General features: G+C 38.4%; 1 long non-coding RNA gene across 2 annotated transcripts; it reads left to right on the top strand.

The window, feature by feature from the left end:
• The first annotated feature begins 15,575 nt into the window (after window positions 1-15,575).
• On the top strand, window positions 15,576-17,965 carry LOC148917916 (uncharacterized). Of its 2 annotated transcripts, none has more exons than XR_016125851.1 (4): window positions 15,576-15,953; window positions 16,855-16,940; window positions 17,372-17,440; window positions 17,843-17,965. It is a non-coding gene; the product is annotated as an uncharacterized LOC148917916 (long non-coding RNA). The 2 variants fall into 2 exon arrangements; XR_016125852.1 differs by having other exon boundaries at window positions 16,855-16,944.
• Window positions 17,966-18,734: the final 769 nt, after the last annotated feature.

Here is an 18,734-nt window from a genome sequence, read left to right as displayed (position 1 = left end):
ACATAGTAAGAGCTCATCGGTGGACATGAACAAAAAAATAATAATAATAAAACTGCATCTAGAAAACTTCACCTGATCATTAATCTTCATAACAACCGGGCTTTGTATAATAGAAACATAAATCATTGAGTTGGTCCGTGCATCCTGTAAAATTCGTCGAATAATGGGTCAATAAGATATATTGGAGTTGATTCGTCATTGTTCGACGGTGATGTCCTGCATAAACATCAAACACAAGCGCGTAAAAAATTTACGTATTCAACTTTTAGGTGTTATTATAAATAGTGTTAACATCTTACGGTGTGTTCAAATTTCTTGGGCATTGTCTTCTATCATGACCAATGTGTCCACACTCTCGACAGTGTCTAATCCCTCGCTTCATTGCCTTTTCCTTTGCTCCCGTTACTCATTTCGACCTTCCATTGCACCTTACTCTCTTCGGGTCTTTCATATATTGTGTTTGAGAGTTGGACCCTCCAACTTCGTTATTACTTGGTCTATCCTTCAACAACTTCAACTTCACCTGCGAACTTTTCAGAGTCTCTAACAATAGCTCACATCCTTCTTCACACATTAATGCATCCTCAACCACATCCTGAAGCAAGTCGGGACATTGTACTCTGCTTTATTAAAAGACCAGGATATGCAGAGTCTTTAATTTCATTGCCATTTGCATCTGACACCAATCCAAATTTCGTAGTTTTCTTCCACCTTTTCAAAATGTATTTATCAGGCATATATTCAATCTAGTCCCTTCTAAACAATGCTAGGATGTGCTTGCAAATAATTCCAACAAATTCAAATCTTTTGCAGCTACACGATACGTGGTCAGAATCTTTGACATATACGACTTCTGCCACTCTTATTTCCCACTTTGTCATTTCGCTCACATTAAAGACAACTTTAGAAGCATCCTTTGTTTTGAGCTCTCGGAAACATATTGTACTTTGTATTAGTTCTTGCTCAAACTTTTGAAACATTTTCCTTGTGTACAAGGTAGCCATTTGTTTGTTCATTGGCATCGGTAGAATACATTGAGCCACTTCAAATGCATCTATACGTGATTAGCAACTAACTCTTTTTGACATTGATGAGAAAGTGTCATCTCAAATCGTATTGTGAAATCCATCAACGAATTTCTCCTTGATATGTATTGCTTGAAAAAACCATGAGAACCTTCCGCTTTTTGGCTGCTTGACATTCCAGCGGCAAAAAAGTGTCGTGCATAGGCTGGAACCCAAGATTCCCTTAAATCAAACATTGAACTTAGCCATGGATGGTCAGTCAAACCAGCCTTTGTAACCATAATATTCCATTTTGCATCAAACTCATCCTTATTGTAAGTATCCCATATGGCATTCTGGAATTCACGCCAATACTCCTTATAAGCAGAATGTGGTAACTTAACAGAGAACTTTGATGTGATGTGTCATATGCAAAGTCGATGAAATGCAGTCGGGAAGGCCATTGAAATCGCTCTGGTCATTGCCGCATCTTAATCTGTAATGATTGTTTTAGGTTCGCCACCTGACATGACTTTCTTAAACTCCTCAAACATCCAAATAAACGACTAAATCGTTTCCTTGCTCAAAAATGTGCATGCCAAGACAATTGTCTGACCATGGTTATTAACTCCCAACATTGGTGCAAATGTCAAGTCGTATCGATTCGTGTTGAATGTGGTATCGAATACAACTAAATCTCCATAAAACCCGTACACCCGTCTAGAAGTTGCATCTGCCCAAAAACATCGACTAAACCTGTAATCGTCATCTCCCTCAATCTTGAAATAAAAAGCCTCATTTTTTGTTTGTTCAACCATAAAATACTCGATCACTAGTTCAACATCGTGGTTCCTCAGCTTCCCATTCACACTACATTCAAGATTGTAGATATCTTTTTTGATAAAACTGATTTTATCCATTCCTCCGGATTGCACCTCGAAAATACTTACCTTCTGATTAAAAGGAATATTAACCGAACCCAATTGTTTTGTGAGTACTTTTATAGAATCTGAAATACGACGGTGTGATCTCAATAAATGCATTCTTTCTGAGGGTGTCATCTTATGATTGTGTCCCTCTGCAAAAAGAGATATGGTATACTTCTTGCTCCCATTTGTCTTCACAACCACAATCTTAACTTTGCAATTGCATGTACTTATTCCCCGCTGTCTTTTTCTCTCCCAAGTTTCATCTTTCCTGTATGCACCTTGTTTGCAACATACAAATTCTTTCCTCATAATCTCTTTCTTATTTTTCCCCCAAAAGCTGGAATGAAGTCGAATACCAAAGCCAGCCAAGAATGCATATCTATTATAGAAATTATAAACGAGGTCAAGCGAGTCGAACTTCATCCCAACTACTGGTGTTTCCTCATTTCTTACTTCAGGAATGTAAACCCTCCCATTACCTGTTACACAATCATCACTCTTTGAGCCCCCAGACATTTTATCCACATATATTATTGATCTACTTCTATATTACTACATAGTAAATATTAATTCATTAATCAATCATTACTGCATCACAACATATCAATGCATTCCACTTACATAAAACATTGCCCAAATTGACACAAAACACGCATAGCCTAGCTTGTTGGATTCCGATTACACAAAACGCAAGCAAAATTTAATAATAGTTACATCATCTCTTGTGAAATATCCTCTCCAAATGCTTACTCCTAATGCCATTAAGCCTAAGTTTAGGATCTTTTACCTACATTTCATAATTTTCCAAACCCCTTCCCCCAAAAAAAATCAACTAAGTATATTGAATATTCATAAGGAAATGACGCATTATTGACAGCAGAAATGACGCATTATTGATTCCACAAATGACGCATTATTGATGGCACAAATGACAAATTTCCCACCCTCACAAAAAACAAACCAGACCCAACAAAATCAATCCAGCAAGAGTGAACTTACCTCTCAAAGTCAATCGGGAGCTCTGAAGTCAGTCAGCTTAAGAGAATGTGGTGGACATTGGAGAAAATTCTTTGGTAGTGGAGACTCCATCTCTACCAAAATCGAGGAAAAACTGCTGTTGCGACGTCTAGCTACAGAAAGAGATATGCTACTTTGCTTTCATCTGGAATCTCATCTGCTGAACGAAAAAGAGAAGGGGTTTTCACTTGAGCCATAGAATCAAAACAGGGCAATAGCAGGCCTCCCAAGGAGCTGATGACAATGGAGCGACTATAGGGTTTGGGAGCTTTGGATCTTTCTAATTGTGGGTTTGAATTACATTCAAAAAGAGAGGATTGTGTTCTTGAGTTTTTCACAGAGAGGGAAAAATCTTCAACTGAAGTTGGGTTTCCAAAGGGTCAGATTTCAACCCGGTTCTACATGCACTCTCTTTTAAAAACTCACCGTTGGATGAAATCCAACGGCTCTTACATACCCCTCAAAAACACCACTAATAACTTTCCACTCACTATAGAAGCCCCCGTATGCCACCTACTTGGTTTGCTAGATACTTAAAAAAAATATATAATAAAATAAAAATAAAATAAAAAAGAAGCATAAATTGGGAAGGGCCACGTTGGGGCAGCCCATGCATTGAGTTCCCCATCTGTTGGTTTCTTAGCACACAAACAAAATAAAGGGCCCATTAGTCAAATTATTGGGTTATATACCCATTAATTCTTAAAAGCCCAATTTATTTAATGGGTGGCCAAATAATTACCCATTAAATTCCCAGAGGCCTAAATTTTCCATTATATGGTTAATGGATTAATTCAATAAGAAAAAAAAAATCCTCATATCCATATTTGGGTCCAAATGCAAATGTCAATTTTAGAAAATTAGTGGGTTAATCAAAATTACTCACTATTTTTCTGGGACATTGACAAAAAGAAAAATGGTACTGTTGAGGCCCAAAAAATCCACGCTCCCAGTGCGATACCTTATCGAGAAGAAACCCGATTTGGGCACGTGAAAGTTCGTCATATAAGCTTTACACATATGCCACGCTACAAGCTTAAGTGGGCCTAAGCCACGCAAGATGCCCAGGGCTTGCTTGAGTGGGTTGTGGTATGGATGGAAATAAATTGTCATGAGGCCCATTGATGGGCCGAGAAATGGAAGTCCCAGGTCGCTTGGGAGCCTCGGGACTCAAGCCCATTTCATAGGCCCAAACATGTGGGTAAGTATAAGAGAGAAAAGAATATCCCATCACTCCAAATAAAAATAGCCCAACCAAAATAGCCTATTGACTCAACCAAAAAGCCCAATACCTCAAGCCAAACCTTGGTGAAGTTGGCCTATTTATTAGATAAGTCAATCCATTGTTCTAGAAGGCCCACATAAATAAAACAAAGACCTGCAAAACCATCAGCATTTTGTTGGAAAACAGAAGCCACGAAAGAAAGTCTGACAAGCTGTTGCAAAGCTCTAGCACATGGGAAGAAAAAGTTTCAAGCAAAAACTTCCAAATGACCAAGGGGTATTGGAGCGTAGATCACACTTTGAACCAGCATGCACACCCATTCTCATTCCCTCATCAGACCTGGCCATAAAAAAAGGAAGAAATGAAAGGAAGGAAATAGCTGAAAATGAGAATTCTGAGGCAGCTGCGGGAAATGGCTTTGAGCACCCAAAATCCCTGATTTTATGCAAATGGGCAGAGGAAATTTCACCAAAATAGGATGATTGAAATGATGAGGGGAGAAAGGAAGGGAAAGACTTGGCCAAATTGGATAGAAACCATTAGGGTTTCTTGGAAAATGTCAACTTCCATCGGCTATAAAAGGGGCCTCTTCCACCCAACAAGCATCAACTACATCAGATAGCAAGCTTCCTCTCTTACTCCCAAAACCCAGCAATTTCGTGTTCAGCTCATCATTTTCCCTTAGTTTTCCCTATTGGCAAGCTGTTCTGACACTTGACAGAGTCTCTGTCAAGCTGCCGGAAAAACACTCAAGCCACCTTTTTCTCTCTTTTTCCTCATGCTCAACCAAACCTCTCTGCAAAATCCTTTCTCTCCAACCTTAATACCCCATCTTTCCCCTAGGAACACTTAGTTTTCTCTTCAGTGCTAAACTCATGACAATTTTGCTCTCATGCCACAAGCTTCTTATGCCAAGCCAAGAATTTATCTGTAAGTTGTTGTTGCTTTGATTGGTGAAGAAAACCAAGATGTTTCCTAAGGAATTTTGGGGCTTGATTTTCAAAGCATTTTGGGGCTTGATTTTCGAACTCAAACAAAGGGGACAATTTCATCAATCTGTCATTTACGGCAGCCCAACTCATTTACAGCTGTTGGAAGAAAAAAGCCCTACATAAAATGGCGACTCTGTTGGGGATCATGCCATTATCTTCAGCAACACCTTCGAAGAAGAAGGCCAGAAGCAATAAACCAGAGAAAATAAAGAGATCTCCATTCTCAAGCAAAACCATATCTTGTACAAAGGCTGGGGGCTTAGGCAAATCTATCAATCATGCCATTGAAGCAAACTAAACATGCAAACTCCAAAATACTTTGGGGCTTCGTGCCAAGCAAATCTGTAAGAAAAAGAAGATGAGTCAAAATTCAATTCCAAATGACTTGGGGGCTTCCTACCAATTGAAAAAAAAAAAAAGGTCAAGCAACAAGCACTTCAAAGTTTCTCATGCTAAACCAAGTTATGCCTCAGTTTCGAGAGCTGTGATTCAACTTTATTCACATCTTCAACCAAGTCCAAGCTATATACATTCATTCATCACTATTTACACCACTTGCCTTATTATTATTATTATTTTTTTTTCAAACCTTCTTAGCCTCTACCCGATTTCAATCCATCCTTACAACAATTAAACAACCTCATTGTACCTCTAAAAGAACACTCAAAGCAGCCTCAACGACTAGCTTGTTTTTCTCGTGCTTTGGAACCTATAAGTCAAGTCTGAAAAAAGATACAGACGCTGGAGAGGTACTCATGAAAATAAAACACAGGTGCTGGAAGCATATTTTCCTACAATCATCCATTCTCCCATAGCAATAGTTCAACAAACTCATCACATCTCTGGAAGAAAACTCAAAACAGCCTCAAGAACTAGCTTGTTCTCTTTCTCACCCAAAGTCCCTCCGGTCAAGCAATTCAAATCTTTCATAAGCCTTCATATTGCAAGTCAAGATGAAAAACTCACCTTTATTCTATCAAGATCCCAGCAAATCAGTAAGAAGATGGCATTCCTCATGCTTTGGAACCTCTCAATCAAGCCTGAAAAAGAAACAAGGGAGTACGTTGGCCGGATCAGGTGCCGGAAGGGAACTAGTTAATAGAAAGGGGGTGCCGGAAGCATAATTGCTATTAAAGCATAATGTTTTCCAAAGACAAGTTCCAAGAGACCAAGACTCACTTTCATGCTATCAAAATCCTAGAAAATTAGACTTATCATGATTTATCATGCTTTGAAGCTTCTAAAACAAGAGAATATGTTAGCCAAAATCAGACGCTGGAAAGGTACTCATACACAAACGGAGGTGCCGGAAGAAAAATTTTCTCAAAGTGCAAGCAAACTCATCTATCAAGCATTTGACAAAATTCACAGGGCGTGATACCAATTCACATGCCAAGAAATTTCATTTCATTCAAGCATTCCAAGCAATTCGAGCATTTCAAAGCAAATTGAAGAACTCATGCTCTTACGACAATACCATTCCACTTCATGCTCTAACGACAATATTGCTCTAGAACATGCTCTAGCAATATTCAGATCAGTACTCAATGCCAATAGAAAGGACATGCCAAATTCTCAACAAAAAGAAGCATGCCAAGCAAAACTTATACACAAGCTTTCCAACCATCCTAGCTAGAACATCCCACCTTTAGAAAATCACTATAAATCAAGCTTACAACCAACAAATCCCAAACTTTCCAGATTAGAACTAGACATATCAAGCTCCATTCTCCCAAAAGTTCATTGCATTTTGAGTTAGGGAAGCATGTCAAACAAATTTCCAAAACAGCCCATGCAGCAGAAACTGCACAGCTCCAGCAGCTTAGCCCTTACTTTGAAATTCCACCAAAAATTCATTTTTTCTTCAAGTGATGTAAGTCTAAGTCCAATGTAACCATTGAGAAGTCCATTTTCATGTCTTAAAAGCTTCAACTCAGATTCGAAAAGAAACATTTCAAAAGTTCAAAAAACAGCCAGCAAGCTACTTTGAGATATTTTGACAAACACTTGGCATGCATTACCCAAGTGAGCTTGTATGATTCTTGTTTACCACCAAGCTAGAATCCTAAACCAGAAGCTCAACCTCAGAATTTGATTTCTAGTTCACAAATGCTGGGACATACAAAGGAACTCAAGCATTCAAGCATAGAAGACAAGCATGCAACAAAGGCATCAACATCAACTCATGAACATGCTTTAGAAAAATGGAGGCAGAGAGCACTAGAATGGGTGGATGATCCTCAATTTTGGATACGTTATAAACAACATAATTTTGAGCAAATTTTTTGAAGCAAGCGCAATCATCCAAGCATCATAAGTTAAAGACACATGCAAAAGCAAAATCTGCAGAAACTCACCAGCCATGGATAAATGCAGAAGTTACAGACCAGCTTTGAGGTATCAGAAAAATTCTACAAATTCTACAAATTTTACAGGCTATAGTACTCAAGCAGATGAACAACTTTCATCAAGGAAGTTTTCTGATCAGAGCTTCCGAAATATGACTTATATACTGATGCACAATACCCACGAGTTTGGGTCTTGAAGAAGAAGAAGAAAGAAGAGAATGAGAGAAAATCAGAAAATAAAGCATGCCATGCCAAATGAAAGGAAAAGAGGGCAGCCACTTGCAAATAATAAAAAATTCAAAAGAAAGGGGCAACAGAATTTTGTCCATGTGAAGGCTAAGCCAGCAAGGAGACAACGCTCCCAGCTCTCTTATGCTCTCTCAAGCTCATATCTCTTCTTCAACCCACCATGCATCAATACAAGCATTTGTGAATTAATCCACACAAACCATGCAACTCAAGCATTTCACTTGATGTAATCATTTCAAGCAAACCAAACCAGATATCACAAGATCAAGCTTTTCAGGCCACATAGTCATCATAAAAATTAGAACTTGGCAGTTCTAGCTGCTGGAAGCACAGAGAAGAAGCCATGCTATCACCATATCATGCCAAATTGTCCCCATTGCAACAAAGGGATATCCTAAGTTCATCACGCCATGCAATGTCCCAAACAAAGACTCAGAAGGCCACGCTGCAAGAGTTTTTGCAGCTCATGCCAATCAAACCTTTTTCTGATGATTATGGTGCACTTGGGGGCTGAGGAAGAAATTCATTGCAGTCACCACCAACAGCAATTCCAAAACCCCAATAACCAAGATTCAAGCCAAGCAAAACATGGATGATAATGATGTGTTGTATGAAAAATAACACAAGCTTTATATTCACGCTACCGGAAAAGTGAACCCTCATGCCAGATCAAGCTATATCTTGATTCAACTCAACCATTAGATTATCCAAATCCAAGCTAATCATGCCAAGCCAAGTCACGTTTTTTCCAGCACCTATTCCATGCCAAACAAAATAATTTCCAGCACATGCCTTATTTCAAATATCAAGCATACATGCCAATGCCAAGCAATACAAGCATACAAGCAAAAATCAAGCATACATGCCAATACCAAGCAATACCACACATACAAGCAAAAATAAAGCGTACGCCAATGCCAAGCATCCAAGCATACAAGCCAAAATCAAGCATACATGACAATGCCAAGCATCAAGCCAAAATCAAGCATACACATGCCAAGCATCCAAGCATACAAGCCAATATCAACCATGCAGAATCAAGCCTCTCTAGTCACTTAAACAAATAAATCACGCAAGCTAAGTAGTTATCTTGAGCTAATCCACTAAGCATTTTCTTCTCTGTCATGCCAACTCTTGGTAACTATAGTAAGTGACCTCCAAAAATTACAGTGTCTAGGAAAGTTCTTCAAGGCAACACCCTCGGTGTTTAAGAAGGATTGGGTTTTAAGCGGGACCATTGTGACCCCTCCAACCTTCTCGGAAAAGACCTGGCTATAATTTCAGAGACCCTTAACTGGTTATTCTTGAGTTGCTCCTAAACCCATGTCATGCCATGCCATGCCACTGCAATTTATTTTGGGCTGGAAATTGATTATTTGGACCATTTCAATACACATTCATGGCCCCAATAATCAAGGGGGCTAATGTTGAGGCCCAAAAAATCCACGCTTCAGCCCAAATAAATTTCGACCGAATATGATACCTTATCGAGAAGAAACCCAATTTGGGCATGTGAAAGTTTGTTATATACGCTTTGCACACATGCCACGCCAACCAAATAAGCATCATGTCACGCTACAAGCTTAAGTGGGCCCAAGCCATGCAAGATGCCTAGGGCTCGCTTGAGTGGGCTGTGGTATGTATGGTAATAAATTTTCATGAGGCCCATTGATGGGCCGAGAAATGGAAATCCCAGGTTGCTTGGGAGCCTCGAGACTCAAGCCCATTTCATAGGCCCAAACATGTGGGTAAGCACAAGAGAGAAAAGAATATCCCATCACTCCAAATAAAAATAGCCCAACCAAAATAGTCTATTGACTCAACCAAAAAGCCCAACACCTCAAGCCAAACCTTGGTGAAGTTGGCCCATTTATTTGATAAGTCAATCCATTGTTCTAGAAGGCCCACATAAATAAAATGAAGACCTGCAGAACCATCAGCACTTTGTTGGAAAACAGAAGCCAAGAAAGAAAGTCTGAAAAGCTGTTGCAAAGCTCTAGTACATGGGAAGAAAAAGTTTCAAGCAAAAACTTCCAAATGACCAAGGGATATTGGAGCGTAGATCACCCTTTGAACCAGCATGCACACCCATTCTCCTTCCCTCATCAGACCTGGCCATAAAAAAAGGAAGAAATGAAAGGAAGGAAATAGCTGAAAATGGGAATTCTAAGGCAGCTGCGGAAAATGGCTTTGAGCACCCAAAATCCCTGATTTTATGCAAATGGGCAGAGGAAATTTCACCAAAATAGGATGATTGAAAGGATGAGGGGAGAAAGGAAGGGAAAGACTTGGCCAAATTGGATAGAAATCATTAGGGTTTCTTGAAAAATGTCAACTTCCATCGGTTATAAAAGGGGCCTCTTCCACCCAACAAGCATCAACTACATCAGAGAGCAAGCTTCCTCTCTTACTCCCAAAACCCAGCAATTTCATGCTCAGCTCATTTTCCCTATTGGCAAGCTGTTCTGACACTTGACAGAGTCTCTGTCAAGCTGCCGAAAAAACACTCAAGCTACCTTTTTCTCTCTTTTTCCTCATGCTCAACCAAACCTCTCTGCAAAATCCTTTCTCTCCAACCTTAATACCACATCTTTCCCCTAGGAACACTTAGTTTTCTCTTCAGTGCTAAACTCATGACAATTTTGCTCCTATGCCACAAGCTTCTCATGCCAAGCCAAGAATTTATCTGTAAGTTGTTGTTGCTTTGATTGGTGAAGAAAACCAAGATGTTTCCTAAGTCTCTACTGCCTTTTCGAAGCATTTTGGGGCTTGATTTTCGAACTCAACAAAGGGGACAATTTCATCAATCTGCCCTTTACGGCAGCCCACCTATTTACAGCTATCGGAAGAAAAAGCCCCTAAAGGTACAACACCATCCAATATTTCTCATGGGTCATCTACCCATGAAAATTTCATTGAGATCAATTTCAAATCTCTCAAACATAAATTCTCAATTAGTGGGCCACACTTAACCCATTAATTTCTAAATTTGGAACTACGTCGGTTTGATCCCATTAAGGGTACTTAGGTAGTCTAGCATCCCAATAGACGCAACCACAACCCAATTTGAATCCCTGGTTTATCTTAACCAAATTCGCCTAAACACTTTCCCAAATGCAAATGTCAATTGTAGAAAATTAGCGGGTTAATCAAAATTGCTCATTCGTTTTCTTAGACAATGACAATAAGAAAAATGGTGCAAAACCATCCAGTTTTTCCGTGGGTCATCTACCTATGCAAATTTCAATGAAATTAAATTCAAATATCTCAAATACAAATTCTAAATTAGTAGGCCACACTTACCCATTAATTTTCAATTTTTCCCATGGGTCAGCTACCCAAGCAAATTTCAATGAGATTAAATTCAAATCTCTCAAAAACAAATTCTGCATTAGTGGGCCACACTTACCCATTAATTTCTAATTTTTTCTCATGGGTTATCTATTTATGAAAATCTTCAAATCGTCTTAAAGGCACAAATTCTAAATTATTGGGCTATACTTACTCATTAATTTCTAAACTTTGGAACTACATCAGTTTGATCCCATTAAGGGTATGAAGGCAGTCTAGCATCTCAATAGATGTGCAACCACAACCAAATTTGATTAACTGGTTATATCAACCAAATTCCCACAAATCAAATATCTATCTCCACACAAATCAATTCCGAACTACGTTGGTTTGATCCCTTCGAAAGGGTACCACTACTACATTTTACTATTTGCGCGATGAAGGAAAATTTGTCACGCAAAAGACACTGCAGTGACGAAAAAAATTATTCGTTGCGAAAAAGATGAAAACATGCGCGACGAAACTTTTGGTCGTGCTAATGCGCGACAAACAAATGAGTCGTCATGCAAAGTGGGGAAGAAAAATGCGGGGGTTTTTTTTTTTGGCACCAAATATTTGTGGGACAACAGAGTTGGTCGCGCTAAGGGTCTTTGTGCGACAAATAAATGATTAAATCGCACAAAGTACGGAAGGAAAAACCGGGTGTATTTTTTTGGTGCCAAATATTTGTGCCACGATGATGATCGTCGCGAAAGATATCTTTGTGCAACGGTTTCGAATTTCGCCAGGTGGACAGAAAATGGCGCCAAATACTTGCACAACGGAAGTATGCTTCGTCGCGCAAGGTTTGATGTCGGCACTTTCTTGCGCATGCGCGACGCCGTTATGAGTTTGCGCGATGACAAAGGTGTTCCGTCGCGCAAAAGCCCGATGTTGACAGTGTTCCGCCGCGCAAAAGCCCGATGTTGACAGGTGCTCGCGCGACGAAAATGTTCTTTCGTGGCGCAAAATCCTTCGTCTACATCTCTGCAATCTGCCATTGCAGAGGCAGATTACTAAAATTTTCTGCCATTTCGATTTTTCCTCCGTCTGCTGCCTATGCTTTGAATTCAATACGCTCATTGGGTAAGTATTTTTGTCATTTGTTTAAAAGTATTAATGTAAATTCGTACCAACGGTATTAATTTTTTTTCTCATTATAGATATTTGTAAATTGCGATTGTGGAGAACGATTGAGAAGGTATTTCATTCATTTGATATTAAATTCATTACATTATGTTGAACTTAGTTTGTTATATTTATATTTTTTGTTGTTGAATTATATTTATATTATGTTGTTAAATTGTGCGTGACGTAGCACAATGTGTTGTGATGTACGAAGTTAATTTTACTTTTATTATTATTTTTTAGTAACACTTAGTTTCCCGTTCGAGATTAGTTGGATTTCATGCATGGATGCGTAAAGCATGACTGCAGTCTAATTAATTCTTGAATTGTCCCATTATTTGGACGGTTTGGTAATGCATAGTGTTGTCACGTAATCTACGGCTACAGAATTAGATTTCGATTGTGGAGATTTCGGTGTCATCTCGCACGTTCTTGGGTGGTACGTAGGTATTTATGCCTATGCACACCTCAAGACACATGTCGAGATGCTGCCAAATTTATCCACGTCGAAATCTAATCTCATGTAGCTGTAGGTTATGTGACAGAACTATGCATTCCCGAATAGGATAGGGCCCTTACTAGAGGCATAAGGTGACATTATAACTTCGTATGAAGTTGTTGTGTTGTGATTGTGGTTTCAGGAATTATGAGCAGAGGTAAATACAGAACCCGAATAGATGCGCAGACGAATACTTGAATGGAATCGAGGATTTTATTGAGTTTGCACATAGACACAACCCGAGTGCAACTAGAATCCGTTGTCCTTGTAGGAGGTGTAATAACACATTGTGGGAGGCAATTGAAAATGTTGGCTTTCATTTAGTAAGGAATGGAATGATTGAGACATATAACATTTGAAACCTTCACGGGGAACAATTAGACAATTCTTTGTCTTCACATGCCACAAGGGTAGACAATATTGAACCTATTGTGGATCCTAATGAACAAGTCATGGATATTATAAATAATGCTTGTCCATTTGCATCGACCAACATCAATCAGGAAGGGGAAGATGACGTGCCTACCCCAATGGACAGTGCAGAGTTCGAACAATATGAACAATTGTTAAAAAGTGCCAACCAAGAGTTATACCCAAGGTGCGAGAGCTTTTCCGTTCTCACGGCCATTGTGGAGCTAATGCACGGAAAAATAAAGTATCATATGTTGAACCTGTGTTTTGATTACTTTTTGGGGGTTTTCAAGAGAATGCTTCCGACGGACAATTGTTTGCCCAAAGACCATAGACAAGCGCAAAAGATATTGAATGGTCTTGGATTGGGTTATGAAAAAATTCATGTTTGCAAAAACAATTGCATGTTATTCTACATAGAGTATGAAACATTGGATATATGCCCTATATGCAAAGAGTCGAGGTTCAAGATGACATCTCAGAATAGAACGACATACTGCCACAGACATGAAACATTGGATACATGCCCTATATGCAAAGAGAGGTTATTCTACAAAAAGTCATGTGTTATCTGCCCCTAAAACCTAGGCTACAGTGATTGTATATGTCGACTCATACTGCTACAGACATGAGATGGCATAAGGAAAACAGTAGACGACGATGTGATGCGGTGACAGACCGCCCGAACTTCCGGAACCCGAGACGAATCTGTGGAAACCCGACATCACTCGATGTCGGGCCCACTCACTAGATCTGTAACCTCCTTTTCAAAAGGAGTAGGGTGCGAGACTCTCTATCGAAATTTCTGCAGAGCCTCCCCTGTAAATTGAACATTCCCCATAACCCTCATAACTTCAAGACCTATCACTGCAGTCATTTTACTCTTCCTGGGAAGGTAGAACTATCACAAATGTCTCACAGTCAACTCGGGATCAAACTATCCAAACTTGGTCAATCGGGCCCGTGGGGCCCACGACCTCCAAATTCCAATCCGACAATTTCTATGAATGCTTCATGGTTTAGGACACATGTCCTGCAAGTTTGGTCCAGATCGGAAGGTCGAATCGCTCACGATCGAACGGTTACTAAAACCCTAACTCTAGGGTTGGCATTTCCGGAGTATCCGGGACTCAGTTTTACGATCCGTGGAATCCTATACGATCCTGGTAATACCTAGATCCACATAGTATAACCTTAGGACCATCCAACGGTCCAAACCTAGCGAACCCAAAAAATGCGCAATATGCGATATCCGTTCGGGACTCTAACGGTATCCAAATTGAAATCTGAGCACACCTACGCGCTCGTGACATCGAGAGGATCGCATTGGAAAATAAAAAATAATGCTTATATGAAATTACTCAAAATAGAGATAACTGAAAATAACAACTTTATTTATACTCACAAGAGTTTCAGACAACAACTGCTGAAGTCTCTTCAGATACAAGAACACTCAGTGTTTACAAAGATGATTTCTCCAAATTGTTTAGAGAGAATCTTTAAAAAATTGAATTGTTAATTGTAACCTGCTTACAATGAGGCCGAGGCCAGCTTAAATAGAAAGAAACAACTATGGTTAAGTAACTGTAGTAACCAAAAAGCAACTATGGTTATTTCCACTGTAGAGGCACGGGAAAGAACCAATTCAACTATCAATTTTGTCTTTTTTAGAAGGAATAACTTTTTCCTTTATGCTTTTGCTCAGGCAACTTTTGCTGAAATGACGGGGAATAATGATTGTAGAGACACGAGAAAGCAGGTGGCTACTTATAAGATGCTTCAATCATATTCTCCGGGGCAATTATTGTGTCTGCAACTAGGAACCTAATCAGAATTCAAATCATAGGCATCATAGGGGTCCTGGCTGTCTTCATACCAAGACTTAGGCTTAGCAGGGCTCTGCATGGGCTGACAACTAGACGACGAAGGAGAGTCATTTTCAATGTCCTCATCATCATCCATTTGAGAGGCTTGAATTATCAACTGGCGAGCAATTTCTTGGAGTTCAGACTTCGATTTTCCTTCAACTAAAAGAGAAGATCGGGTTGAACCAGTGGGGGAGGCCAGATGCAGAATAGGATCATGGGGCAAATCATTGTAGACATATTTGGCAATTCTGTCAACTTCGAATTCACTACAAGAAAAAAAGGCTAATGTGACCAAATAAAAAGTGAGGCTTGTAAAGTCGTCACATATAATAGGTATTTGTGACGAATTTATCAAGTCGTCACTCATAAGACAACGAAGACATCTGCAATTTTGGAGGAAGGCCAAATCCCTCACAAATAGTTCGGCGGTTTTGGGCGGGAGAGACTACCAGTTATTTGTGAGGCTTGGGGGTCACAAATAATATTTTAGGGCGTCACAAATGTTTTCCCTCAATTTTTTGTGTGCGCTCTTTTTTTTTCACCAAATTTAAATTTGGTGCGTGTTAACCCTCAGATACTCTCTCCAACCCTAACCCACACTTAACCCCAAATCCTCTCTCATCTCTTCTCAGACTGCGTCTCTCTCTCTCTCTCTCTCTCTCTCTCTCTCTCTCTCTCTCTCTCTCATATTACTGTTGTTTCTCTGGCTCTTTCTCACCAAATTCTCCATAAACCATCCCTCTGTTCTTAGCTTTCTTTTCAATTGGGGGAAGTAAAAAAGGAGAAAGATTGAAGAAGGTATGCCTTTACAGGTTTAAACCCCAATTTCTCACACTTCTATTATCACAGATGACAAGACAACAAGTGATTTATGATGAGAAACCCCAATTTCTTTCATTCAGTTAGCACAAAATTGCAAATACATTCTTGTTGGCACTTTAGATGATACTTTGGTAAGCCCAATTCGCCATTTTTTCCTTTTGTCTTTCTAATTATGTTTATTGGGTTGTATTTGAGTAGCTTTCAACTGCGTTATGAATGCTCACTTCAAATTGGGCACTTAAAAATGTCATGGGTTGGTGAAAGCTAAAAGGAATAAATTTAAGTTTTAAGATTTTAGGTTCAAGAGGAAAGTAAACATTGAGTAATTGCGTATTTTTTCAACTATTTTGATTAGCTTCACATAAACGTCTTGTCCAGATTCTGGATATTTGTAACTCTTGAACTCTGTAAGTTGGGACTAAAAAACTGATGTTGGAATGGGATCTTACCAATTTGATTATTTTGAATGTTTAAAGCAAGCACTATTAAAAAAAAATTGATTATTTGCGTCAGATTTCTTGCTGCAAGCAAGCGCTATAGAAATTTTATTATTATTATTGCTTTTTGTTGTTAGTGTAATGAAAATGATCCAATCATTGATCCAATCACCAGGTGTATCTCTACTTTGGCCAAATCCCTGCATTCTGTCATTTTTATTATTTTAGGTTCTTCATATTTTCTGTTATTATAATGTTGGATGATCCTGTTGTCTTCAGAATCTTGACTCTCAATGTATGAATCTCATATGGGTTTCATTTTTTCATATATCTCAAGTTGTTTTTCTGATTGGATATTGTGGGTGCTGTTATGGATTCTTAATTTTGCCATTAATTTCAGTTATTTCTATGAACCATATGATTTTCATTTTTGAGACTTGAATATAGGACAGTTTCTGGTTTGGTTTGCCTTTGTATCTCTTACACTAGATGCTGATAAAGCCTCCTTCCAAGGAAAATTCCATTTAGATTTAGTTAGAATTTTATTGCCTTTTATTTTTTATTCTGATAACTCAGTACTCTAGTTTTTTCACAGGATTTAGATAACAAGGATGATGAAGTGTGAGTTAGCAGAACAAGTGTGACCCTATTGTCACTCTTAAAACTTCAGTAAACCAAAAAGTAGGTAAACTCTGTTTTCATCCCTTTCAAGCTTGTTCTGGTGCTTTGGATTTTGGAATGCCATATATAATTTAATAAGTTAATTTATTTACTTTCCTTTTGGTCTTGGCAGTTGTTGTGGTGGGATAGTGTAAATTTTAAATCCAAAGCTTTTGACTTTGATAATGGTAATAAATTTGCTCATTTTATTAAAATAATCATGAATCATCATTTACAACATAGGTCAGATTACAAATGTTGGTACTAATTTATCTGCTTGCTTTTGTAATTAGTGGGGCTAATCCTGATGGAAATCAATTTGGTGCTGCATAAGTCCTTCATCCTGATGATGTCCTTGCTTTTTTTCTTTTCTTTTTCTTTCTCATTATTGATTCCTTAGAATGTATAATGCTTTCGTGTAATATATATTTATGCATTAAATTTGTTTGCAGGTTAGGGATACCAATTTTCGTAGAGAAGGTGCTGACATTCATGTAGATGTTGGTTCGTGTATAACTCAGGTATTGGTTAAATATTCATGATAATAACTTTGCTTGAGAAATCTTGTACTTGATAATTTCTAATTTTCTGTTTACATGTTAGAAGAAGATATTTTATCTATTTATATATTCTTCCTTCTGGATGGTGCTTATGACTTATAAGTTGTGGGAAGTACTCATAATTGTACTTTCGACTTAGTAGGAATTTTTTTCCCATTTCGTAAGAATTGTCCATCAAATTTATAGTTTGTAGATGGCACAAGCATGCATCTTTAGACACTTTTGAAAGATACAAGAAGCAGCACATATGCGATTCTCTTCCAACCAATTCCATTGTAGGAGATGATCTGATTACTTGCTAGTTATCAATTGCTGTAGGTTTTGATAACTCATTGATCCATATATATGTTAATGTTTTGACAGATTGGTATAACTAGGGAGGCTCCAACCAAAGCAAGACTAGGGAGGCTCCAATCAAAGTGTGCAGGAAGATTATTCAAATATAAGGGCTAATTTGGTGGCAGCTAGAGGCATCCAACAATGGTGGGCTAGATAATGAACAGTTGATGTCAATGTTGCGTGCAGCTTTGATGCTGTCGGCAACAACCTAGGATGAGATTTACATGTTTATATTATGTTATTTTGGATATTAAGTGTGTTTAGAACCTTGGATATATGATTAACTTGGATATGCTATTTTGGATATTATTCATCTATGATATGAAGCTTCTGTATTCTTGATGCAGAGTATTATATTTATTAGGATCACTGTCATGAAATCATTCACACGTATTATCAATTGTGATGAGTTTTTTAGGCATAACAAATTATACAATGTGACAATTTGTTATATGTCATATTTTAAATAAAGTGACAATTTATAAAGCATCACAAATTGAACGTTGTGACAACTTGTCTATCGTCATATTAGATACCATGTGACCACTTGCCAGTCATCAAAAAATGAATTAGGTGACCTATTGTTACGTGTCACAAAAGAAACAATGTGACAAAACATGAGAAGTCACATATTGTAAACAGTGACAAATTCATACATCATCACAGTGTACTATATGTGACACTAAGTTATAGTCGTCACATTTGACATCGGGTGAAGGGCCTAATGTGACGACCCTTGTGACGCCAGAATATGGTCACTTTAACGTAGCTGCGAGGAAATTTTGCCTAATGTGAGGAAGTTTTTTTGTCACATTAGCCTATTTTTCTTGTAGTGATTTGTCCCACCATTTAATAGAGAATTGGTGGGCAAAAACTCTGGTATCTTTGGTTACTTTGTAGGACCATTTGAGGATCC

This window comes from Prunus mume, linkage group LG4 (assembly GCF_029339155.1).
Source record: "Prunus mume cultivar Tortuosa linkage group LG4, ASM2933915v1, whole genome shotgun sequence".
Taxonomy (NCBI): Eukaryota; Viridiplantae; Streptophyta; class Magnoliopsida; order Rosales; family Rosaceae; genus Prunus; species Prunus mume.
This window is presented reverse-complemented; position numbering and strand designations above follow the sequence as displayed.